This window comes from Meriones unguiculatus, chromosome 3, assembly GCF_030254825.1.
Source record: "Meriones unguiculatus strain TT.TT164.6M chromosome 3, Bangor_MerUng_6.1, whole genome shotgun sequence".
Taxonomy (NCBI): domain Eukaryota; kingdom Metazoa; phylum Chordata; class Mammalia; order Rodentia; family Muridae; genus Meriones; species Meriones unguiculatus.
This window is the reverse complement of record NC_083351.1, coordinates 116,766,148-116,793,291: the sequence shown is the minus strand read 5'-3', so window position 1 is coordinate 116,793,291 and position 27,144 is coordinate 116,766,148.

The window sequence follows — 27,144 nt, the reverse complement described above, 5'->3', positions numbered from 1 at the left end:
ATATATATATTTATAGAGTTATATAGTGTTCTTCACTGTCTGTATTTTTTGTCCCAAATCTAGTTTTTTTGGGGGAGTGTGGGTGGGAAATTAGTGTTTTAATCTATTAAATATATTGCATACTTGATTTATATTGAAGAAATGTAATAACTAATCTTTTAGTTATATATGATTATTATACAGGAAAAAATTTCAAAATTATTTACTGAGATAAAATGAGAGTAAATTTTATGTATGTATGGCAACATAAATATGTAAGTAATACATAAATATAAATAAATATGCATGCATGTGAATATGTATCTGGAGAAAAACTACAGATATCATCAACCATACATAGCAAAGAATATTTAAGACATCATCAGCTGTGAGATGATGTCACAGCATTGTTTATTTGGATTATATGGACTTTGGAAGGCATGATCAGAAGGTGATGTTAAAGTGGTTTGGATATCATTGTGTAAATATACCACAGTTTCTGTATCCATTTCAAAGCTGAGGGACATTTGGGTTGTTTCCAGATTCTGACTAGCTATTACCAAAAAAAAAGTGGCTACAAACATTGTTGAGAAAATGTCCTTATTGGTGGGGCATATTTTGGATATATGCCTAGGAGTGGTTTAGTAATAACTTAAAAAAATTTTTTTGTCTTTCTTTTTTCTCTTTATACCCTTTTTTCTCTTTATTAATTATAATTTATTCACTTTGTATCCCCCCTGTAGCTGCCTCCCTCCTCCTCTCCAAAAATCACCCTCCCTCCCACTTCTCAACCCATGCCCCTCCTCAAGTCCACTGATAGGGGAGGTCTTCCTCCCCTTCCTTCTGATCCTAGTCTATCAGGTCTCATCAGGAGTTGCTGTATTGTCTTCCTCTGTGGCCTGTTAAAGCTGCTCCCCCTCAGGGGGAGGTGATCAAAGAGCAAGCCAATCAGTTCTTGTCAGACAGCTCCTGTTCTCATTGCTATGGAACCCACTTGGACATTGAACTGCCATGAGCTATATCTGTGCAGGGGTTCTAGGTTATCTCTATGCATGGTCCTTGGTTGGAGTATCAGTCTCAGAAAAGACCCCTGTACACAGAATTTTTTTGGTTCCGTTGCTCTCCTTGTGGAGCTCCTGTCCTCTCTAGGTCTTACTATTTTCCACTTTTTTCATAAGGTTCCCTGTACTCTGCCCAAAGGTTGGCCATTAGTCTCAGCATGTGCTTTGATACCCTGCAGGGTAGAGCCTTTCTGAGGCCCTCTGTGGCAGGCTCCTGTTCTTTTCCCTTTTTATATGAATTACAGTTTATTCACTTTGTATCCCAGGTGTTGACCATTTCCTCCTCCTCTCCCAATCCCACCCTCTCTCCCTCATCTCCTGTATTCCTTTCTCCAAGTCCATGAATAGGGAGCTTGTCCTCTCCTTCCATCTGACCCTCACTTATCCAGTCTCATTGTCCTCTGTGACCCAGCAAGGCTGCTCCCGCATCCAGGGTAGGAGGTCAACAAGCTAGCCACTGAATTCATGTCAGAGACAGTTTCTATAGCCCTTACTAGGGCACCCCACATGGATATGGTGCTGCCATGGGCTACATTTGAGCAGGGTTTCTAGGTTATATCCATGCACAGTCCTTGGTTGGGAGCTCCTGTCCTCTCCAAATATTACTATCCCTCCCCCCCCCGTCTTTCCTAAGATACCCTGCATTCTGCCCAAAGTTTGTTTATGAATCTCAGTATCTGCTCTTATACAATGCTGGGTTGAATCTTTCAGAAGCCCTCCATGATAGGCTCCTGTCCTGTTTCCTGTTTTCTCCTTCTTCCAATGTATGTCCCATTTGCCTTTCTGAATGAGGACTGATCATATTATCCAGAGTCCTCCTTCTAGCTTGCCTCCTTTAGGTGTTCATATTTTTGTAAGTTTATCCTATATTATATGTCTAGTATCCACTAATAAGTGAGTATATACCATGTGTGTCTTTCTCTGTCTGGGATACCTCACTCAGGATGATCTTTTTTAGATCCTACCACTTGCCTGAAAATTTCATGATTTTCTTGTTTTAAATTGCTGAATAGCATTCCATTGTGTAAATGTACCACAATTTCTGTATCCATTCCTCCATTGAGGGACATCTGGGTTGTTTCCAAGTTCTGGCTATTACAAATAAAACTGCTACAAACATGGTTGAACAAATGTCCTTGTTGTGTACTTGAGCATATTTTGGATATATGCCTAGGAGTGGTATAGTTGGATCTAGAGGAAGCACAATTCCTAATTGTCTGAGAAAGCACCAAATTGATTTCCAAAGTGGTTGTACAAGTTTACAGTCCATCAGAAATGGAGGAGGGTTCCCCTTTCTCCACAACCTCTCCAGCATGTGTTGTCATTTGAGATTTTGATCTTAGCCATTCTCATGGGTGTAAGGTGAAATCTCACGGTCTTTTTTATTTGCATTTCCCTAATGACTAAAGACATTGAGCATTTCTTTAAATGTTTCTCTGCCATTCAATATTCCTCTACAGAGAATTCTCTGTTTATCTCTGTACTCCATTTTGAATTGGATTATTTGATTTTTTGTTTTTTTTTTTTTATCTTCTTGAGTTCTTTTTCTATTCCTGATATTAGCCCTCTTTCAGATATAGGGTTGGTGAAGATCCTTTCCCAGTCTGTAGTCTGTCATTTTCTTCTGATGACAGTGTCCTTTGCTTTGCAGAAGCTTTTCAGTTTCATGAGGTCCTATTTATTGATTGTTGCTCTTAGAGCCTGTGTTGATGGTGTTCTTCTGTTCAGGAAGTTGTCTCCTGTGCCAAAGAGTTTCAAGGTCTTCCCCACTTTTTTTCTAACCAATTTAGTGTACCTGGTTTTATGTTGAGGTCTTTGATCCACTTGGACATTAGTTTTGTGCAGGGTGATAAATATGTATGTATTTGCATTTTCCTGCATGTAGACAAGCATTTGGACCAGCACCATATGTTGAAGATGCTTTCTTTTTTCCTTTGAATGATTTTGATTTCGTTGTCAAAATCAAATATTCATAGGTGTGTGGGTTTTATTCTGGGTCTTCTTTTAAGTTCCATTGATCTACTTTTCTGCTTTTATGCCAAAACCATGCCATTTTTATTACTATTGCTCTGTAGTACAGCTTGAGATCAGGGATGGAGATAGCTTCAGATGCTCTGTTGTTCTACAGGATCGTTTTGGAAATTCTGGGTTTTTTGTTTCTCCATACGAAGTTGAGAATTTTTCTTTCAAGGTCTGTAAAGAATTGTATTGGTGTTTTGATCAGAATAGTGTTGAATCTGTAGAATGCTTTCGGCACGATGGCAATTTTCACTTTGTTAATCCTACCAATCCATGAGCACTGGAGGTCTTTTCATCTTCTGATATCTTCTTCAATTTCTTTCTTCAGAGATTTGAAGTTTTTTTTTTTTAAAACAGGTCTTTCCCTTGCTTGGTTAAAATCACCCCAAGGTACTTTATGTTACTGGTGGCTCTTTTGAAGGGTGTCCTTTCCCTGAGACGAGGGATTATGTGTATGATTGGGAAGAGACAAAGGAGTGGGCTATATCAGGGATGCAAAGTGAATAAATTGTAACAAAATAAATAAATAAATGAATGAGTGGGGTACAGTTTAAACAGAGAATTCTCAACAGAGGAATCTCGAATGTGGAGAAGCACTTAATGAAATGCTCAATGTGCTTAGCCGCCCAGGAAATGCAAATCAAAAGAACTCTGAGATTTCATCTTATACCTGTAGGAATAGCCAAGATTAAAAACTCAAGTAACAACACAGGCTTAGAAGATGTGGAGAAAGTGAAACACCCCTCCATTGTTGGTGGGACTGCAACTTGTACAACCACTTTGGAAATTAATCTGGCACATTCTCAGAAAACTTGAAATATCCATAACTCAAGACACAGCTATACCACTGCTGGGCATACCCCAAAGATGCTCAACCATGTTTATACCACCTTATTTGTAATAGCCAGAATCTGGAAACCGCCTAACTGTCTCTCAACTGAGGAATGTATATACAAATTGTGATACATTTACACAATGGATTACTACTCAGCTATTGAAAACAACCTAGGAACCTACCACAGAGGGCCTCTGAAAGCCTCTGCCCTTCAGACTATCAAAGCAGATGCTGAGCCTGATGGGCAACTTTTGGGCAGAGTGAACGGAATTTTAGGTAAGAACTGGGAAATAGTAAGAGCTGGAGAGGACAGGGTCTCCACAAGGAGAGCAACAGAACAAGAAAATTTGAACATAGGGAACTTCCCAGAGACTCATACTCCAACCAAGGACTATTCATGGAGATAACCTAGAACCCCTGCACAGATGTAGCCCAGGGCAGTTCAGAGTCCAATTGGGTTACATAGTAATGTGAAGAGGGACTGCCTCTGACATAATCTGATTGGCCTGCTCTTTGATCACCTCCCTCTGGGGGGGGGGGGGAGCAGCCTTACCAGGCCACAGTAGAGGACAATACAGCCACTTTTGATGTGAACTGACAGACTAAGATCAGAAAGGAGAGGAGAACCTCCCCTATTAGTGGACTTGGGGAGTGGCATGCAAGCAGAGGGAGGAGGGAGGGTGTGATTGGGATGGGAGGAGGAAGGGGCTTATGGGGGGATGCAGAATGAATAAAGTGTAATTGATGAAAAATTAAAAAAAAAATTAAAAAAAAATTATACAATGTCAGAGGTTTATGCCTTTTCTGTTTGAACTTAATAAATAATCCAGTTATATTTTGGATTTAAAAAAAAAAAAAGAAAACAAGGAAATCGTGAAATTTGCAAGCAAATGGATGGAAGTAGAATAAAGATCATCTTGAGTGAGGTAACACAGATGCAGAAAGACACAGGTGGTATACATTCACTTATAAGCAGATCTTTTTCTTTTTTCTTTTTTTTTTTTTTTTTCAACGCAGTTTATTCAGGAACCTTGAACAATCATCTGACCCTGGGGAAAGCCAGCCCACAGCTTAATAGCCTCTGGGTAGCCAACCCAGGCGTGCCACGTGGGCAATGCAGATAGGTCCACATACATGGAAGCAAGCCAGATCCTCAGCCTTAGCCAAATGTGGAGTTGTTTGTGACAGAGAGCACTCACCATCGGGAAGGTGGAAGGCAGAAACCAGCTCCATCTTTAAGGCGCGGCATTACACAGCTCTCTACAGTTCCCCCTTTTTATTTTAGATGCATCAGGCAAGAGTAGAGGTCTGATCTCTGATATTAGAAATAAATTGGGACTTTGTACCGTTGTTCATTTAAGTGTCATCCACCCAAAGAGCATCAGCCCCGTCCGATACCTTTTTCTCAGAGGCGGGACCTGGGGCATCAACCCGCATGCAATCAGACTTGCTCTTATCTGGGTCCAAAGCAGCTGACCCGGAGTGCAGTGCTTAGCCTCGCATCCTGAGCATAACATTTTAGCTTTTTATGGTAGCCAACCATGCTTGGGGAGACTGTCCTGCTTCAATGGCTGTAAAGGCCTGAATGGTCATGGCTGCATTACGCTGTTGTGAGACTCTAATCTTGCATATATACCACAGGCAAACCAAGGAGACCAACACCAGAAGGCCTGCTAACGCTCCCATGCCCGCCCATTCCTTCAGATGATTCATGGCTGCAGCAATCCATGGTGATAATCCTGTGGCTAGTCCTGCGTCCACTCTGGTAGAATTTACAGTGATAATGGCCACTCTCAGCTGCTCCATCGTAGTATCGAATTCTCCAGTCCAATTACCTAAAATATAGCTAGACAATTGTTTAGACAGATTTGCAGCACAGGAAAAATTCTCATGTTGTATGCTAGTGACACAAAGTCCAGCATACTTTCATTGACAGCCCGGTTGAGCCATTTGCCATAGGGTATCCATTTGCTCCTGCACGAGGTCAATCCTCTGATTGAACACCATCAAGCCTCCTTTTAGTTGAGCATTAATTCATTTTTGTACATCAAAGGCATGAGCTACATTGGCTAAAAGATTATTCAGGGTCTGAGCAGTCTGCACAGTATGACTCATGGCTAATGTCACGGTGGTAGCTCCAACAGCCGCCAATGAGATGGCAGTAACAGTGGCGGCTGTAGTTCCAAGATCCCTTTTCTGTCTGAAGAGAGTCATAGCATGAGGGGCATCAATGGGCATAGGCACCCAGCAAGGCATGCGAGTAACCAGGGCATACCTAAATTTACTAGCATTCCAGCATTGGGCAAAAAAGCAAGTATCATCACCACAATTACTTGGCTCTATCTGGCTAATAATGAATAAAAATGGGGGATATAAACAAACAGGTGTGGGCTTATAGGAAATATTATGAGAAGCCTTAACTCCCTCGTTGGAACATCCTGCGTCAGTTCTAGAACTAGCAGTGGTGGTGTCCGAGGTCTGAGTAGGTTCAGGAGACCATTGCCCCCAGGGGTGAGACGTGCTCCATGCCAATTGACTAACTCCATGTTTTCCTCCACTTTTGAAAGTCATTTAAGGTTCTTAAATTATTTCCCCCGCCCTTTTTTTTAATTTTTCCTCAATTACACTTTATTCATTCTCTATCCCCCTATAAGCCCCTCCCTCCTCCCCTCCCAATCCCACCCTCCCTCCTCCCTCTGCATTCATGCCACTCCCCATGTCCACTGATAGGGGAGGTTCTCCTTTCCTTTCTGATCTTAGTCCATCAGTTCACATCAAAAGTGGCTGCATTGTCCTCTACTATGGCCTGTTAAGGCTGCTCCCCCCCCAGGGGGAGGTGATCAAAGAGCAGGCCAATCAGATTATGTCAGAGGCAGTCCCTCTTCACATTACTATGTAACCCATTGGACTCTGAACTGCCCTGGGCTACATCTGTCCAGGGGTTCTGGGTTATCTCCAAGAATAGACCTTGGTTGGAATATGAGTCTCTGGGAAGTTCCCTGTGTTCAAATTTTCTTGTTCTGTTGCTCTCCTTGTGGAGACCCTGTCCTCTCCAGCTCTTACTATTTCCCCATTCTTACATAAAATTCCATTCACTCAGCGCAACAGTTGCCCATGAGGCTCAGCATCTGCTTTGATAGTCTGTAGGGCAGAGGCTTTCAGAGGCCCTCTGTGGTAGGTTCCTAGGTTGTTTCCTGTTTTCTTCTTCTTCTGATGTCCATCCTCTTTGCCTTTCCGGAGGGGATTGGACATTTTAGTTAGGGTCCTCTCTCTTGCTTAGTTTCTTTAGATGCACAGGTTATAGTAGGTTTGTCCTATGTTGTATGTCTATATGAGTGAGTATATACCATGTGTGTCTTTTTGCTTCTGGGACAACTCACTCAGGATGATCCTTTCCAGGTCCTACCATTTACCTGCAAATTTCATGATTTCCTTATTTTTCATTGCTGAGTAATATTCCATTGTGTAGATGTACCACAATTTCTGCATCCATTCTTCAGTTGAGGGGCATCTGGGTTGTTTCCAGCTTCTGGCTATTACAAATAAAGCTGCTACAAACATGGTTGAACAAATGTCCTTTTTGTGTACTTGAGACTCTATTGGATACATGCCTAGGAATGGTATGGCAGGATCATGGGGAAGCACTATTCCTAGTTGTCTGAGAAAGCTCCAGATTGATTTCCAGAGTGGTTGTACAAGTTTACATTCCCACCAGCAGTGGAGAAGGGTTCCCCTTTCTCCACAACCTCTCCAGCATATGTTGTCACTTGAGTTTTTGATCTTGGCCATTCTCATGGGTGTAAGGTGAAATCTCAGGGTTGTTTTGATTTCCATTTCCCTAATGGCTAGTGAGGTTGAGCATTTCTTTAAGTGTTTCTCTGCCATTTGGTATTCCTCTACAGAGAATTCTCTGTTTAGCTCTGTTCCCCATTTTTTAAGTGGATTACTTGGTTTGCTGCTTTTCGGTTTCTTTAGTTCTTTATATATACTGGATATGAGTCCTCTGTCAGATAAAGGGTTGGTGAAGATTCTTTCCCAATCTGTAGGCAGTCGCTTTGTTTTGGTGATGGTCTCCTTTGCTTTGCAGAAGATTTTCAGTTTCATGAGGTCCCATTTATTGATTGTTGCTCTTAGAGCCTGTGCTGTTGGTGTTCTCTTCAGGAAGTTTTCTCCTGTACCAATGAGTTCTAGGGTATTCCCCACTTTTTTTTCTAGCCGATTTAATGTGTCAGGTTTTATGTTGAGGTCTTTGATCCACTTGGACTTCAGTTTTGTGCAGGGTGATAAATATGGATCTATTTTCATTTTTCTACATGTAGACATCCAGTTGGACCGGCACCATTTGTTGAAGGTGCTATCTTTTTTCCATTGAATGGTTTTGGCGCCTTTGTCAAAGATCAGGTGTCCATAAGTGTGTAGGTTTATTTCTGGGTCCTCTGTTCGGTTCCATTGATCCACTATTCTGTTATTATGCCAGTACCATGCAGTTTTTAAAACTGTTGTTGTATAGTACAACTTAAGATCAGGGATGGAGATACCTCCAGAAGATCTTTTATTGTAGAGGATTGTTTTAGCAATTCTGGGTTTCTTGTTATTCCATATGAAGTTGAGAATTTTTCTTTCCAGGTCTGTAAAGAATTGTGTTGGTAATTTGATGGGAATTGCATTGAATCTGTAGATTGCTTTTGGTAAGATGGCCATTTTTACTATGTTAATCCTGCCAAGCCATGAACATGGGAGATCTTTCCATCTTCTCATATCTTCTTCTAATTCTTTCTTCAGAGACTTGAAATTTTTTTCATACAAGTCTTTGACTTCCTTGGTTAGGGTTACTCTGAGGTACCTTATGTCATTTGTGGCTATTGTGAAGGGTGTTGTTTCCCTAATTTCTTTCTCAACCCTTTTGTCTTTTGTATATAGGAGGGCTACTGATTTTTTTGAGTTAATATTGTATCCGGCCACTTTGCTGAAGGTGTTTATCAGCTGTAGGAGTTCCCTGGTAGAGTTTTTGGCGTCACTCACATATACTATCATATCATCTGCAAATAGTGATAATTTGACTTCTTCCTTTCCAATTTATATCCCCTTGATCTCCTTCAACTGTCTTATTGCTCTAGCATGGACTTCCTGCACTATGTTGAAGAGGTATGGAGAGAGTGGGCAGCCTTGTCTTGTCCCTGATTTCAGTGGGATTGCTTTAAGTTTTTCTCCATTCAGTTTGATGTTGGCTATAGGTTTGCTGTATATCGCCTTTACTATGTTTAGATATGTGCCTTGTATCCCTGATCTCTCTAATACTTTAAACATGAATGGATGTTGGATTTTGTCAAATGCTTTTTCAGCATCTAGGGAGATTATCATGTGGTTCTTTTCTTTCAGTTTGTTAATATGGTGGATGAGATTGATGGATTTCCGTATATTGAACCACCCCTGCATACCTGGGATGAAGCCTACTTGGTCATGGTGGATGATATCTTTGATGTGTTCTTGGATTCGGTTTGCGAGTATTTTGTTGAGTATTTTTGCATCAATGTTCATAAGGGAGATTGGCCTGAAGTTCTCTTTTTTGGTTGGGTCTTTGTGAGGTTTAGGTACCAAGGTGACTGTGGCTTCATAGAATGAGTTTGGTAAAGTTGCTTCTGTTTGGATTTTGTGGAATAGTTTGAAGAGAATTGTAGTTAGCTCTTTTTTGAATGTTTGGTAGAATTCTGCGCTGAAACCATCAGGTCCTGGGCTTTTTTTGGATGGGAGACTTTTGATGACTTCTTCTATTTCCTTGGGAGATATAGCACTATTTAATTGATTTACCTGGTCCTGATTTAGCTTTGGTAAGTGGAATCGATCAAGAAAATTGTCCATTTCATTTAAATTTTCAAATTTTGTTTCATATAGACTTTTGAAGTAAGTCCTAATGATTGCTTGGATTTCCTCAGTGTCTGTAGTTATGTCCCCCTTTTCATTTCTGATTTTGTTGATTTGGATGGTGTCTCGCTGCCTTTTAGTTAGCTTGGCTAAGGGTTTGTCCATCTTGTTGATTTTCTCAAAGAACCAACTCTTGGTTTCATTGATTCTTTCAATTGTTTTATTTGTTTCTAATTGATTGATTTCAGCCCTGAGTTTGATTATTTCCAGCCGTCTGCTCCTTCTTGGTGTGTCTGCTTCTTCTTTTTCTAGGGTTTTTAAGTGAGCCATTAAGTTGCTTGAATGAGCTGTCTCAAATTTCTTCTTGAAGGCACTTAGTGCTATGAACTTTCCTCTTAGCACTGCTTTCATTGTGTCCCACAAGTTTGGGTATGTTGTGTCTTCATTTTCATTGAGTTCTAGGAAGATTTTAATTTCTTTCTTTATTTCTTCCCTGACCCTGCTGTCTTTTAGTAGCAAGTTGTTCAGTTTCCATGTATGTGTAGGCTTTTTGCTATTTTTGTTGTTACTGAGGTCCAGCTTTATTCCATGGTGATCAGACAGGATACAAGGTATTATTTCAATCTTCTTGTATCTGTTGAGGCTTACTTTGTGCCCAACTATGTGGTCTATTTTGGAGAAGGTTCCATGAGGTGCTGAGAAGAAGGTAAATTCTTTTGTGTTTGGGTGTAAGGTTCTGTAAATGTCTGTTAGGTCCATTTGATTCATGACCTCTGTTAGAGATATTGTTTCTTTGTTTAATTTCTGTTTTGTTGACCTTTCCTTTGTTGAGAGTGGGGTGTTGAAGTCTCCCACTATTAATGTGTTGGGAGCTATGTGTGGTTTAAGTTTTATCAATGTTTCTTTCACAAATGTGGGTGCCCTTGAATTTGGGGCATAGATGTTCAGGATTGTGATGTCTTCTTCGTGGAATTTTCCCTTGATGAGTATGAAGTGTCCTTCCCCATCTCTTTTGATTAATTTTGGTTGAAAGACTATTGCATCAGATATTAGAATGGCTACTCCTGCTTGCTTCTTGTGTCCATTTGCTTGAAAATCCATCTTCCATCCCTTTACCCTCAGGTCATGTCTATCTTTGTGACTTAAGTGTGTTTCTTGTATACAACAGATTGCTGGGTTTTTTTTACGCATCCATTCTGTTAGTCTGTGTCTTTTTATTGGAGAATTAATTCCATTGATATTGAGAGAGATTAATGACCAGTGGCTCTTAGATCCTTTGAATTTGATGTTGGCTGTGGTCATACGGTTGTGTGCTTGGTTGCTTTTTGTTTTACTGTAGCGGGGTTATTTATTTTCTGTGTTTTGTTGAATGTAGCTAGCTTTCTTGGGTTGTATTTTCCCTTCCAGTGTCTTCTGTAATGCTGGATTTGTTTGTAGGTATTGTTGAAATTTGTTTTTGTCATTGAATATCTTGTTTTCTCTGTCTATGAGGACTGAGAGTTTTGCAGGGTATAGTAGCCTGGGCTGACATCTGTGTTCTCTTAGGGTCTTCATGATATCAGTCCAGGCCCTTCTGGCTTTCATACTCTCTGTTGAAAAGTCAGGTGTGATTCTAATGGGTTTGCCATTATATGTTACTTGGCCTTTTTCTCTTGCAGCTTTTAGTATTTTTTCTTTGTTCTGTATACTTACGGTTTTGATTATTATGTGGCGGGAGGATTTTCTTTTCTGGTCTAATTTATTGGGTGTTCTATAGGCCTCTTGTATTCTTATTGGTCTCTCCTTTAAGTTGGGAAATTTTCTTCAATGATTTTGTTGAAAATATTTTCTGTGCCTTGGTGCATGGAATCTTCTTTTTCCTCTATTCCTATTATTCTTAGGTTTTGTCTTTTTATGTTGTCTTGAATTTCTTGGACGGTCTGTGTCAGTAATTTTTTAGATTTAATATTTTCTTTGACAGATACATCTATTTCCTCCATTGTATCTTCCACACCTGAGATTCTTTCTTCCATTTCTTGTATCCTATTGATTATGCTAACCTCTGTAGTTCCTGCTTCCTTCCCTAAGTTCTTTCTCTCCACAATTTTCCATTTGTGCTTTTTTTAATTTTTCCAATTCTATCTTCAAGTCTTGAGGTATTTTGTTGGTTTCCTTCCCCTGTCTGACTGTATTTTCATGTTTTTTTCGTCAATTCCTTCAGCTGTTTGTTGGAACAATCCACTGTTTCTTTTATTTCATTCAGTGATTTAAGCATTTCCTCTCTAAAGGCCACAGACTGTTTGGCTGCAGCTTTCCGTATTTCTTCACGGATGGCCATAATCTCCTTGTCTTTAATTTCCTCCATTTCTTTACGGATAGCCATGATCTGTTTGTTTTTATCTTCCTCTAATTCTTTTCTTTTTTTATTTGTTTCCTCTGTTATCTTCTTCATGAGCATAGATGTTAGGTCATCTCCTTGACTTTCATTTATGCTGGGGTGTCTAGGGCTATTTGCCCCTGGATAAATGGGTTCTGGAGATGCCATATTACTCTGGCTTTTGTTGGTTGGACTTTTACGCTGTCCTCTACCCATTGGGCTATCTTAGGTGTTTGAAGTTAGTTTCTGGTTGTTCCTGGACTCTTGTAGTAGAGAGAATCCCTTTGGCAGGAAGATGGTTTTTCCTGAAGTAAGCCTTTCCACCTTTTTGGGTATAGTCACTGGATGTCCGGTGTTTTTCAGGAGTTTGTCCAGCTCACCTCAGGCATTGAGACCTGGGTAGTAACTGTGGTCCTGATTAGTCAAGAGGGCTCTCCTTTCACTGGGAGAAGTCCTGGAGACAGTTGCCCTCCTTCTGGGTTTCTTGCTATAATTTTAGTGATCAACTGCTGTAACCTGTGTGTCCCGTGGTTTGGTCGGTTTTGTTAGGGATAACTGGTTGTCCCTTGGAGCATTATCTTGGGGGTTGATCTCAGGGTTCCCAGTCTTTTGTAGGTCTGAGGTTGGGGCTCTGTGCCCCAGAATCCAAGAGGTAATTTGTGGCGGGTGAGTACTGCTCTGGTGTCTTGGGGTGCACAGTTCTGCCTGTAAGGTGTATTTGGTACAATGCAGGCCTCTGGGCTGGTGGAGCGTGTGCCCACCTGCTAGTCTGCAGGAGCTGAGTTTCCAATCACTCTGTGCTCCCTGTTTGGGCCCAAATCTGTGATGGCTGGGCGTACTCACCTGTCTGCGATCTGCAGGCTGCTAGACTTTCCCTAGGTGACCCCAGCAGCACGGTTTCTTCCTTCCCTGTGGGGTCCTCTCTGGACAGGGGTTCCCAGTCCCTGTTGTACTGGGGCGCACAGCTTGTCTGTACTGCTGAGCTGAGCGTGCAGATCTCTGCGTGGCAGGAGCTCAGTTGTGTTGGCGGTGGGTACCCGCCGTCCTAGCGACCTTCCGGGGATAGACTGGGTGACCCGTGATCAGTCTGGCAAGTTTGCTTCCCAGTGGGGTCCCCCCGCGGCTGGGACTCCCAGCCTCAGGCACCCTTATGCTCACGGATCAGCCTGGGAGAGTTATTGGGACAAGGACGCTTGCGGCTCCAGCCTGGAGACACAAAGCCCGTGTTTCCCGGGATTTCTTCCAGGTTCTGCCTGGGTAGCCGTGAGTGGACCCGACCGATTCCTACACTGTGGGATCCTCGCCTCACCTGGGAAACACGATTGATGTAGTTTCAGGGCCCAGAGTTCAGTCTCCTGGTCTCTGCACGGCGAGTGCTGCCCTGCTTCTCAAACGAGGTGCTCTCCAGGCGCCACCATCTTGGCTCCTGCCCCTATAAGCAGATCTTGTTCATGCCTTTTGCTTGCAAGATCCTGATCTTAAATTTGAGAAGCATTACCTCCTTATTAAATTACTTATGCCATTTTAATTTGTACTTATTAACTTATTAACTCCAGTTTGTGCTTCTCCTGTACTTCTATATGTAGGCCCTTTCACAGGTAGCATGTTTGACCTAGCATGAGGCATATACTTAAATAAAACTGACTTTCCTATCTTCAGAAGCTGTATTTCCAAAACAGAAGTGGAAAGCAGAACTGAGGACAAATTTAGGAATTCTGGATCTTCAGGATTCAAAGACATTAACCAAGACACCCTTCTGTCACCAAATTTAAGCTAGGGAGTTGTTGGTTAATTCGCAGCATAATCTTAGAAATTTTTAAAACATTCCAAAAAATTATAAACTTAATTGTGTGTAAGATAATCACACATTTAAAAATTTCATCTGCTCTGATGTAGCCCACAGCAGCTCTATATCCAAGTGGGTACCCTAGTAAGGGGAACACAGATTGTCTCTGACATGAACTAAGTGGCTGGCTCTTTGATCACCTTTCCATGAGGGGGGAGCAGTCTTATCAGGCCACAGAGGAGGACAATGCAGCCAGTCCTGATGAGACCTGAAAAGTTAGGGTCAGATGAAAGAGGAGGAGGACCTCCCCTATCAGTGGACTTGACAAGGGCATGGGAGGATATGAGGGAGAGTGGGTGTGATTGGGAGACAATGGGAGAGGGGGCTACAGCTGGGATACAAAGTGAATAAGCTGTAATTAATACAAAAAATAAAAAAAAATATCTGCTAGTTAACAACGCAGGTTTGAAAGTTAGAGAATAACTGTTTTTGTTGAAAATAAATCAACAAGTATTAGACACAAGTGTTGTACAGTTTCATATTAATTATATTAGAGGTTAGTTTTTCTTATAAGAGGTTTTAGCAGTTAAGAAACTGAGAGAGGAAGATCACTACAAATCTGAAGAGAATGGGCTATAAATAGACTTTCAAATATAAAAAAAGAAGAAAATGTTTAAGTGGAACATTTTGTAAGGATGATTTGAACACAACATCAAAGCTGAAATTTATGGAAGAAATATAATTTTTTTTAATAGGAAGGCATTCTCTGAAAGCCTTTTTTTCTCTTTAAGATTTATTTATTTCTTATCTATACAGCATTCAGCTTGTACACAGATCTCACTCTAGATGGTTATAAGCCACCATGTGGTTGCTGGGAATTGAACTTGGGACCTTTGGAAGAACAGCAAGTGTTCTTAACCTCTGAGCCATCTCTCCAGCCTCTGAAATATAATTTCTTAATTTAGTTATTTATGTTTAGTAGGATAGATCTATATAATTTGATAATTTAAGAATATATTTCATCATTTATTGATTACCTGCTTGTATTATTACAGAAATTGTTGCATTTCATTATATTACATATTTATATATGTTCATAATATTCATTCTACTATCTTCAATTGTCCCTATCCAGGTAGTTTCTATCTATTGGGAAGCTTTAATCTCTCTATCTTCAGTGATTGGCTCTTTGAGCACCTTCACTTGAGGTTGCAGCCTTGCCAGGCCACAGAGGAAGACAATGCAGGCAAGTCCTGAGGCAAGCTGATAGACCAGAGTAAAATAGAAGGGGAGGAGGACCTCCCCTATCAGTGGACTAAGGTAGGGGCAAAGAGGGAGAAGAGGGAGGGTCGGTGGGACCAGTAGGAGATGAGGGAAGGGGATATAATCATAAAACAAAGTGAATAAATTGTAACAAATTAATTAATTAGAAAAGTAAGAAAATTAGTAAAATCTTTTAAATATTAACAATCTGTAAAAGCTAAAGCATAACGCCATTTATATTCTTATAGTGTAGTATTTTTTGATTTAAAGCTAACACATAAAATGAAAGTGATACATAAAATTATTTAATACTAATGTTGGTTCCAAAAACTTTTTCTTAAACACGTGTATAGTTTCTCTCAATATGGGAATTACATCTTAATACATTACATCAAAGAAAAATGAGCAAACATTTTTCTTTTCAAGATAATTTATAATGTCAAGTCATGCATAAAAGTAATGAGATTAATATTAGAAAGTATAGATTTATTCATCCTCTGGATGATAAATCATGGCAAGTCATTAGAGTCATTTAATTCTGATGTAGTGAAACCATGTGATGGCTGAGAGAATAGATGATACTATTTAGAACAGTTCATGTCTAGTTGATGAGTTAAAATGAAACAAGAGTTGTTAGCAGTGTTCTGAAATTGTTTTACATTAATAGAACTCTGACAACTTTGAGTGGAATGTAAATCATTTAAGAAATGAATGCTCTATTTGAAGATCCCAGTGGATACATTTCAGGAGAGCTAGTTCCTCTTAAATCCCAGAATCAGATTCATCAAGCACTGACATGATGTATGTCATTTGGCTTAGCAAGTTAAATTATAATAATAAATAAAAATAGATGAGATTAATTTCTAATGGTGAAAGTGGCTTACAAGTATAAACTTTAGCCTATCTTTTGCTCGTTTGTTATTTGGTTTTTGAGAAAGGGTCTTACTCAGTAGTTTTGACTGTTCTGGAACTCAGTATGTTAACCTGCTGACCTTGAACTCAAAGCGATCTCTCTCCTGACTCCTGAGTTCTAAGACTATACATGTTGGCAGAACTATGTGGTTTTAACATTACTTTAAACACAGCCCCACAACTCAAAAGCTGCAAAGATAGCACTGTTGTTTGTCTCATCCATCCATACACTTGTTTTGTTTTTGGAATTTTCATGCTTATGAGTTATTAAATGTCTTTTAGAAAATTTTAACATATATAAAATATGTACATTTTCATTTTAATTAATGTTTTATTCTTTTTACATTAGTTACATTTTATTTGCTTTGTATCCCAGCTGTAGCCCCCTCTCTCATTCCCTCCCAATCTTACCCTCACTCCCTTATCTCCTCCCATGCCCTTCTCCAAAGTCCACTGATAGGGGAGGTCCTCCTCCCCTTCCATCTGACCCTGTTTTATCAGGTATCTTCAGGACTGGCTGCAATGTCCTCCTTTATGGCCTGGCAAGGCTGCTCCTCCCTTGAAGAAAGGGGTGGTGGTGGTTAAAGAACTAGCCACTGAGTTCATGTCAGAGACATTCTCTCTTCCCATTACTAGGGTACCAACTTGAATACTGAGCTGCCATGGGCTACATCTCATCAGGGTTATATACATGAATATACCTTGGTTAGAGTATTAGTCTCAGAAAGTACCCCTGAGCCCAAATATTTTGGTTTTTACTCCTGTACTCTCCAGGGAATCATACAAACATTTCCTACTTGTTCATTTTTTCCACTCCTCTTTTGTTCATTTTTTCGACTCGTCTTTTAAACTGTGTGTAAGATAAACACAATTAAAGAGCTTTTTGTTCAAGTTTATTGTTATTTACTAAATATGTAACCCATTGCATATACTAAAGAATTTTTCTTTTTCTTTATTTCTTCTTTTTTTTTATAGTGAGTATTCCATTTAAGACTCACATTTATCAAAGAGCAGGCCAATCAGATTATGTCAGAGGCAGTCCCTCTTCCCATTATTATGTAACACACATGGACAGTAAGCTGCCATGGGCTACATCTGTGCAGGGGTTCTAGGTTATCTCCATGCATGGTACTCGGTTGGAGTATGAGTCTCTGGGAAGACACCTCTGTTTAAATTTCTGGTTCAGTAGCTCTCCTTATGGAGTTCCTGTTCTCTCCAGATCTTACTATTTCCCACTTCTTACATAAGATTCTATGCACACTACCCAACAGTTGGCCATAAGTCTCAGCATCAGCTTTGATAGTCTGCAGGATATAGCCATATGTGCCAATGCAGCCACTCCTGATGAGATCTGATAGACTAAGATCAGAAGGAAGGAGAGGAGGACCTCCCCTATCAGTGGACTTGGGGAGGGGCATGCATGAAGAAGGGACAGGGAGTGGTGGGGGGATACAAAGTGAATAAAGTGTAATTAATAAAAAATAAATAAAAAAGAAAAAGACTCACATTTATGAAACAAGTGCTTAACAATTGAGCGATATTTTCAGTAAGCTAGAAATTCTTTCTTAATTTTAATGACATCAGAGGCATTGATCAAAGCTGACTGCATTTTCAGTTATAAACAAAAAGAACACTATCAAGGATAATTGAATACCTGCCTTATAACCACAGTACAGAACCATAGTATGTGTAGAACAAGGTACTACTCGAGTTAAGAAAGTCACATAACAAACTGAATAGACTAGAGTATGCTGAAATGAACACACATAGCTACTATTGTCTAATCAAATATTAACAAAAATTCACAAGATAACAACACCAAATACATGATGACCTTCAGCAACACACGATGGTTGGCAATCTGAATATTCAAACATAGAAAAAATGTAGCTCTATTCATATGTCTCACACTGAACAAAGACCAATAACTTGTTATGAGATCTCGTATTTTAACCACTATGGATTTTAACAAGCAGGTATAGCCTCAGGCAAGCCCTTTCAGAATAATAATCTAGTTATATAGGAAGAGACCCCGCAAAACAAACAAACAAACAAACAAAAAACACAAAACAAGTAAAAATAGACAAACAAAACAAAAACCAAAAACAAACAAAACAGACAAATGCAATTGAATGAAGTAATGGGAAGAAGGACTGCCTCTGATATAATCTGATAGGCCTGTTCTTTGATCACCTCCCCCTGAGGGGAGAGCAGCCTTACCAGGCCACAGAAGATGACAATGCAGCCATTCCTGATGTGATCTGATAGAATAAGATCAGAAGGAAGGTGAGGAGGAACTCTCCTATCAGTGGACTTGGGGAGGGGCATGCATGAAGAAGGGGGAGGGAGGGTGGGACCAGGAGGGGAGGAGTAAGGAGCTTATGAGGGGATACAAAGTGAATAAACTGTCATTAATAAAAAAAATAAAGAAAAAGAAAACACTAAAAAAAAGATATATTGCATTCTGTTCATTAGTATGCCCATTAAAATGTGTTTTTCTATCTAAAAAACAAAAACAAAAAAACAAAACAAAATAAACACACCAAAAAAACTTTCCTACCAACAAAAACAATACAAATGAGGTAAATGGCCACAGAAGGGGACAAATTCTCTGCCAGTTCTGTAATAGACAATGTCTAATGTATATCAATACAATCCCTATCCCAAAAGGCAAAGAGGGTGGACACCAGAAAAAGAAAACAGGAAAGAATTTAGGAACCAGCCACAGAGGGCCTCTAAAAGGCTCTGCCCTGCAGGGTATCAAAGCAGATGCTGAGACTTAGGGCCAACTGTTGGGCAGAGTGCATGGAATCTTATGAAAGAAGTGGGAAATAGTAAGATCTGGAGAGGACAAGAACTCCACAAGGAGAGCAACCGAACCAGGAAATTTGAGCACAGGGGTCTTTCCAGAGACTCATACTCCAACCAAGTACCATGAATGGAGATAACCTAGAACCCCTGCATAGATGTAGCCCATGGCAGTTCAGTTTCCAAGTGGGTTACATAATAATGTGAAGAGGGACTGTCACTGACATAAACTGATTGGCCTGCTCTTTGATCACCTCCCCCTGAGGGAGGAGCAGCCTTACCAAACCACAGAAGAAGACAATGCAGCCACTCCTAATGAGTTCTGATAGACTAAGATCAGAAGGAAGGGGGGGGGGGGACCTCCCCTATCAGTGGACTTGGGGAGGAGCATCAGTGGACTTGGGGGAGAGAAGGTGGGATTAGGAGGGGAGGAGAGAGAAGTTTATGGGGGGTACAAAGTGAATAAAATGTAATTAATAAAAGTTAAAAAATACTAAAAAAAAAAAAAAGAACTATAAAACTAAAAGCCTACACACACATGGAAACTAAACAACTTGCTACTCAATGACAGTGGGGTCAAGGAAGAAATAAAGGAGGAAATAAAATTATTCCTAGAATTCAATGAAAATGAAGGCACAACATACCCAAAGTTATGGGACACAATGAAAGCAGTGCTAAGAGGAAAGTTCATCTTCTTCTAATGTCCAAAACAGGAAACACCCTAGGAACCTGCCACAGAGGGCCTCCGAAAGCCTCTGCCCTGCAGACTATCAAAGCAGACGCTGAGACTTATGGCCAACTGTTGGGCAGAGTGCATGGAATCTTACGTAAGAAGTGGGAAATAGTAAGAGCTGGAGAGGACGGGAACCACACAAGAAGAGCAACAGAACCAGAAAATTTGAACACAGGGAACTTCCCGGAGACTCATACTCCAACCAAGGACTAATCATGGAGATAACCTAGAACCCCTGCATAGTTGTAGCACATGATAGTTCAGTGTCCAAGTGGGTTACATAGTAATGGGAAGAGGGACTGCCTCTGACATAATCTGATTGGCCTGCTCTTTGATCACCTCCCCCTGATGGAGGAGCAGCCTTACCAGGCCACAGAAGATGACAATGCAGCCATTCCTGATGTGATCTGATAGACTAAGATGAAGGAGAAGAGGACCTCTCCTATCAGTGAACTTGGGGAGGGGCATGCATGAGGAAGGGGGAAGGAGGGTGGGATCAGGAGGGGAGGTGGGAGGGGCTTATGGGGGAATACAAAATCAATAAAGTGTAATTAATAGTAAAAAAATTAAAAAAATCTTTAAAAAATATATATAGCGAAAAAAAAAAAAAAGAGAAAAGTTCATAGCACTAAATGCCTACAAGAAGAAATTCAAAACATTTCATGCCAGTGACTTAATGGCTCACCTAAAAGCCTTAGGAAAAAAAAAAGAAGCAGAAACACCAAAGAGGATTAGACGGCTGGAAATAATCAAACTAAGGGCTGAAATCAATAAATTAGAAACAAATAAATCAATTCAAAGAATCAATGAAACCATGAGCTGGTTCTTTGAAAAACGTTAATTGTAATGAGAACTTTCTTTCTTTGTTACCAGGAACTTATTTCTAAGATACACATAATGGAATATTACACCGTCATCATGAAAAGTGAAATTGTGATCTCTGTAGAAAAAAAATGGACACAAATATTTACCTAATGAAAAACAAACCAACCTCATAAATATAAATATAGTATGTTCATTCTTCTGAAGAAATACATATTTTATATATGTGTATGTACATATATATGTGTATATATACATGCACACACACACACAGGTATTGGATCCCTACCATTCTCAGCTAACACTTGAAATGTGAAAATCAGCTTCTCCATATTTTAGAGAATGTCATATAAAATGATAAAATTATCTTGTTTTATTTTTGTTGGTGGTGTTTATGTTTACTTCTATCCCTTGGTAGAAACTTCACATTCTATCCTTAAACATTCTGGGAAAACTTATTGATATCTTAAGGAGGTATTGTATTTTTCCTCACCAGAATCCTCCTAGTACAAAATCAGGTTGCTCGCCCACCCACATCATGTGGATCCTCCAGAATGAAGCTTGACATCTTTTCTGAGATAGGTGTAGGACTTTTTCTCTTTCTTTTCTGTATCCATTTTTTTTTTTTTTTTTTAGACACTGACCAAAGAGTAACAGTGTCTACCATGGTGGTCTCAATTTTTACACTTTCTTTGAAGGCACCACAATCTTCCTTTACCATGTGACTGCTTGACTATCCTCACTACAATGTATTTTTCTCTCTTAATCTTTTTCATTTCATGGCAGCTGGTATGGTACACCCTGCTTGATTTCATGTTTTTCTCTTAAAATCTAACATTCCCAAATTTTCTTCTGAGTCTTTTTTTTTCTTATTTTATTACAGAGATTAAGAAACCCCCAACAGGTAATTTTCCCTGTAAGTATTGCAATATTGAAATACAGACCAATAATGACTCAATAAAATATAGTTCTGTAGTGTCTGAATGACATTCCACATTTTCTTGTTTTAACTTGGGAAAAATGTTATTAAGTTTTGCAAAGGAACACTTTATACAGTATCTTCTAATAAATATGCACTGTAATACAGCAGAATGTACACCAATGAAGTGATAAAACAGCCTTTATTAATTTATTACAAAGAATTGTTGCAAACAACTTAAACACACCAAATAAGCTATTAGTTCAATGTATTTGAAAAAATATATTTATGTTGTATAATAATGGAAAATAATAATTTTCTAAGGTTAACTATGATATCTACCATGAGTCTGTGTTACTTTTAATGTGATTGTAATAATTCAACAATGATATGCAAATAACATAATTTTACAAATCAATACTTTAATAAGATACTTTATTCTAGTAAGATCGCATGAATAATAATGGTAAAATAATAACAAGTCTTTTGTTTTTATTTGCAAACTTGCCATAAGGAATGTGATGAGGACAGCAGTTTTCTTATGATAAATACATACATAAGAGCTTATGATAAATACAATGCATGAACACATTGTTCTTATTCATTTCTTTTCTCTATTGCCCTATCCAGGTCTTCTGCCTTCATAGACTGGTCTACCTTTCCCTGTTAAAAGCACAAGATATGCTCTCATGTTACATGTACTCTATTAACTTCTCTTCATTTTTTTCGAGGCTTACTGCGACTTTCAATTTTTCACTAGCTTACATGAACAAAAGCAGTGTAAATTTCATCACGTCATATGTTTCTCCTCGTAAGTGTGCATCAGGAGAAGATTTGTGAACTCGTACATTTCCTCAAGCATGGAGTGATGAAGGGAGCCTCACTGGATCCTCAGCTGAAGTTCCAGCTGTTCCAGCCATTTGCACCCATCATTAACTAACTTCACATGGCCACCTCATGCTTTGGGAAGTGTCATCAGTATTGTATGCCAGAAACAGTGATGGGTATGTTTAGAATGCCAAAATTTACTGATGAGTAATAAACCTACAAGGTTAGGGTTTCTATTAATTTGTCATTAATAACACCTCTCTTGATAACCTGGCCAAGATTAATGTAGGTTTTCTATTCTAATCTAAATGATTAATATTATAACTTTTGTATCACATAGCTATAACTTTCTCTCACAGACATACACGTACACATACACACACATACACATACAGTTTATTGAATGGACGCTAGATAAAAAGGCTATGACAGTATTCAAGATATTTCAGAAGTAGACTGATAATTCTATATTCATAAAATAGTAAACAAGACCACTGCCATGACAGAACCACTGCCCTAGAGGCTGGAATGAGGATTTAAGAACAAATTTTCAGAGTATAGCAGGAAGACTAAGAGCTGAGTCAGAGTCTAAGAACAAGAAACAACAGATTTAGCTCCACCTATGTATTAGTAAAAGCAAAAAAATACTTATTAGATCATATAAAGTTCAGGGGACCCAGCAGAGCAGAACTTCTTGGGTCAGGAGGGAAGTTCTCTGCTAATCTGTCTTTAAGAGAGACACCAAGTTTCAGAATTATTATTATTTGGAGCAATTCCATCACAATATCAGTTGTTCCTCACGTTATGGGATACAAAAGATGGAATTTATACAGAGTTGTGGATTGCTTATGTCTCTTCAGGGAAGAAATTCTCACAAGACTGTTTTACCTGAGCACTTAAACCTTTTCCATTTTTTGTCACCAATGGTTTTATCTTACCATATTTCAATCTTATTGAAAACACATCCAGTGGCATCCCACAATCTCATTTACTGAAAAGACTGGAAGAGTGAAAAATGTTTCTTACTAATCTCGTGATGTACACCTTGAGAGCTAATATATATAATTTGTGTACTGCTCAAACAGTAGTGCAACTTTCCATTGAGACTCGCACACTTACACCTGGGCATGTCTCAGCAGCCTTTCCTTGGCCTTCTCTTTTTCTATTAATGCCAGTGCTTAAATATGTTAATATAAGATTTTCTCTCTTAATCTTGAAATTAGTTTCTGGGGTAAAATCAAGAGTTCTGAATTTGGGGCTGGAGAGACAGTGAAACGATTACTGGCACTTTACTGTTTCTCCAGAGGACCAGAGTTTAGTTTCCAGCGCCCATTTCAAGCTACTCACAACACATAAATTCCTAAATGCCACTCTTGTAATACCAGTTCTTAGGGAGGCAGGCGCAGGTGGAGCTCTGTGAGTTTGAACCCAGCCTGGTCTATGAAGTGAGTCCAGGACAGCCAAGGCTATACACACAAACCCTGCCTTGAAAAAAAAAATCCTAAATACAGTTCCTGAAGGTCCATCATGCTCTGGCCTCTGATAGGATCTATACATTTGTGACATACATATAATTATATAATCATAATCATAAATAATGAAAAGGAGGATGAAAGGAGGAGGAAGAGCAAAAGAGGAAGAAGTAGATGAGGGAAAGAAGAAGGTGGAGCAGGAAGAAGAGTAGAGAGAGATAGAAACTCTGGGAAAGAATATGAGGCAGGAAGATTTTTTAGTCAGAACCAAAGTCTTGAAGAAACAGTGCTGGAACTAAGATTGAGACAGGTAACAGGCCAAATGGCAGAATGTAGATTAGTATAAAAGGGTTAATTTACAACAACAGCTTGAAAACAAGCCTACGTTAAGGCCAAGCTTTTCCAATAAATATAAAAGGGCTCTGAGGCACTATTGGGAACTGGCAGTCCAAAAAAGTCCCATTATAATTGGCACTCAACTTTTATATGCCTATTCTGGCTTTTGTTATTTAAGTTCTGTCATGCCTTTTGAACATAGCTGTATGCAGTATTTGGTAAAGCAGATAGTGGAGTCAGCTTATTCATTTTGTAGTCCTGATGTTCCCCAATACATAATATGTGTTTTTTGATATCCATTTAGAACAGTAGGTACTACAAAAACATGTAAGTATATACATTTGTATTAATTGGCTGATTTTGTTTAATAAAAAGCACGTATAAAGGCATAGTGGATACTATGTAATTCAAAAGACATGTTGTTGTCTCAGCTACCATTATTTATTTATTTACTTATTGCAATTTATTCACTTTGTATCCCCACTGTAGTCCCCTCCCTCATTTCCTCCCAGTCCCACACTCCCTCTATCATCTATATTCTGGTTATTACAAATAAAGGTGCTATGAACATAGTTGAGCAAATGTGCTTGCTAAATGGTAGAGCATCTTTCAGGTATATACCCAGGAGTGGTATAGCTGGATCTTGAGGTAGCACTATTCCCAATTTTCTGGGAAAGTGACAGATTGATTTCCAAAGTGGTTGTACAAGTTTGCACTCCTACCAGCAATGGAGGAGGTTTCCCCTTTCTCTACAACCTCTTTCAGCATGTGTTGTCATGTGAGTTTTTGAGCTTTGCCATTCTGATCAGTGTAAGACGATATTTCAGAGTAATTTTTATTTTCATTTCCATGATGTCAAAGGATATTGAGTATTTTTTTAAGTATTTCTCTGCCATTCGATAATCCTCTGTTGAAAATTCTGTTTAGCTCTGTACCCCATTTTTAATTGGATTATTTAGGTTTTTTGGTGTCTATTTTCTTGAGTTTTTTATATATTCTGGATATTAACCCTCTGTCAGATCTAGGTTTGTTGAAGATCATTTCCCAGTCAGTTGGCTGTCATTTTATTCTGTTGACAGTGTCCTTCATTTTACAGAAGCTTTTCAGTTTCATGAGGTCCTATTTATTGATTGTTGATCTTAGAGCCTGAGCTGTTGGTGTTCTGTTCAGGAAGTTGTCTCCTCACCCTGCACAAAATTAAAGTCCACTGGATCAAAGACCTCAACAACAAACCAGACACCCTATATCTGCTTAAAGAAAAGGTGGGGAAAAGCCTCAAACTCAGTAGCACAGCAGACAACTTTCTGAAGAGAGTACTTATTTTTTTCTAACAACAGATTTTATTTAATTTTTTTTTTAATTTAAGTTTATTTACTTTACACTCCAAGGATGCCCCCTCCCTTTCTCCCGGTCTCTCTTCCCCTGCATCCCCTTTTTCTGCCTGGCCCAGACAAGTGGAGCCCCTCCCCTTGTATCAAGCACATCAAGCCACATCAGGACTGAGCATATCTCATCCCCTGAGGCCAGACAAGGCAGTGCTGCCAGAGGGAAGTGATCCAAAACCAGGTAATAGAGTCTACGTTAGAAACCATCCTCTCCACTTGCCAGGTGTCCCATATTAAGAGCAAGATGCTCATCAGCCACATATGTGATGGGTTCCTAAATCCAGACCATGAATGTTCCTTAGTTGATGTCTCAGTCTCTAATAGCCCCATGGGTCTGGGTTAGTGGGCTCTGTTGGTTTTGTGATGTTCCTGTCCACTCCAGGTCCTTCCATTTTTCCCTTTACATTTCCACAGATTCCCTGAGCTCTGCCCCATGCTTGGGTGCAAGTCTCAGTGTCTGTCTCTATCCTTCTCTGCTTGCTGGAGCTTGATGACAGTCAAATTAGGCTTCTGTAGGCAAGCGTAGCATAACATCATTAATAGTGTCAGGAGTTGGCTGTCTACTGTAGAGTGGGTCTCAGGTTTGACCAATTGTTGTTTGAACTTTCCCTCAATCTTTGTTTCCTTTTTATCCCTCAACTTCTTGTAGGCAAGGTAATTTTTGGATCAAAAATTTTGACCAAATCAAAAATTTTGTCTGTCGGTTGTTGTTCCTCTCCTTCCACTAGTCCTGCCTGGCTGGGAGGGGGGTCACTTCAGTCTTCAACCATGCCCAATTTAAGAGTCTTAATTATCATACCCATATCCTCTGAGAAGCCTGCCCTGACATAGGCCTCCAGCTTGACAAAGTGATGCCTCATTCTCTTAGTTTATCTCCTTGTTCTCACCCCTCTCACCTCCCACCCCAGCACACTCACATCTGATCCACACCTTTGTTTCTCTCCCCATTCCGTCTCTGCCCAGTTCCCTCTTCATCCACTTCTGCTGTCTATTCTATTTCGCCTTCTGAGTAACATTCTTGCAGTCTCCCTTGGGCCCTCTTAATACTTAGCTTTTTGGGGCCTGTAGATTGTAGTATGGTTATCCTCTACTATAGGTCTAACTTCCTAACTATGCTCCCTGTTTTTGTTTTTGTAATATAAATATATATTCTGAGCCATTGTATGTTGAAAATATATGAATGGAGTATTTTCCTTCTTTTATTTAGTATATATTTTTTTCACCTTACGCCCATCAAAGTGGCTAAGAACAAAAACTCAAGTGACAGTACATGCTGGAGAGGATAAGGAGATGGTGGGAATGTAAACTTGTACAACCACTTTGGAAATCAATCTGGTGTTTTCTCAGACAATTAGGAGTAGTTCTACCTCAAGATCTAGCTATACCACTCCTAGGCATATATCCAAAATAAGCTCAAGTATACAACAAGGATATTTGTTCAACCATATTCATAGCAGGTTTATTCATAATAGCCAGAATCTGGAAACAATTCAGATGTCCTTCAACTGGGGAATGGATACAGAAACAGTGGTAAATTTACACAATGGAATACAACTCAGGATTTAAAAACAAGGAATTCCTGAAATTTGCAGGAAAATGGTGGGATCGTGAAGAGATCATCCTCAGTGAGGTATCTCATAAGCAGAAAGACACACATGGTATATACTCACTTGTAAGTGGATATTAGAAATATAATAAAGAATAAACATACTAAAACCTGTACACCTAAAGAAGATAAGCAAGAAAGAGAACCCTGGGTAAGATGATC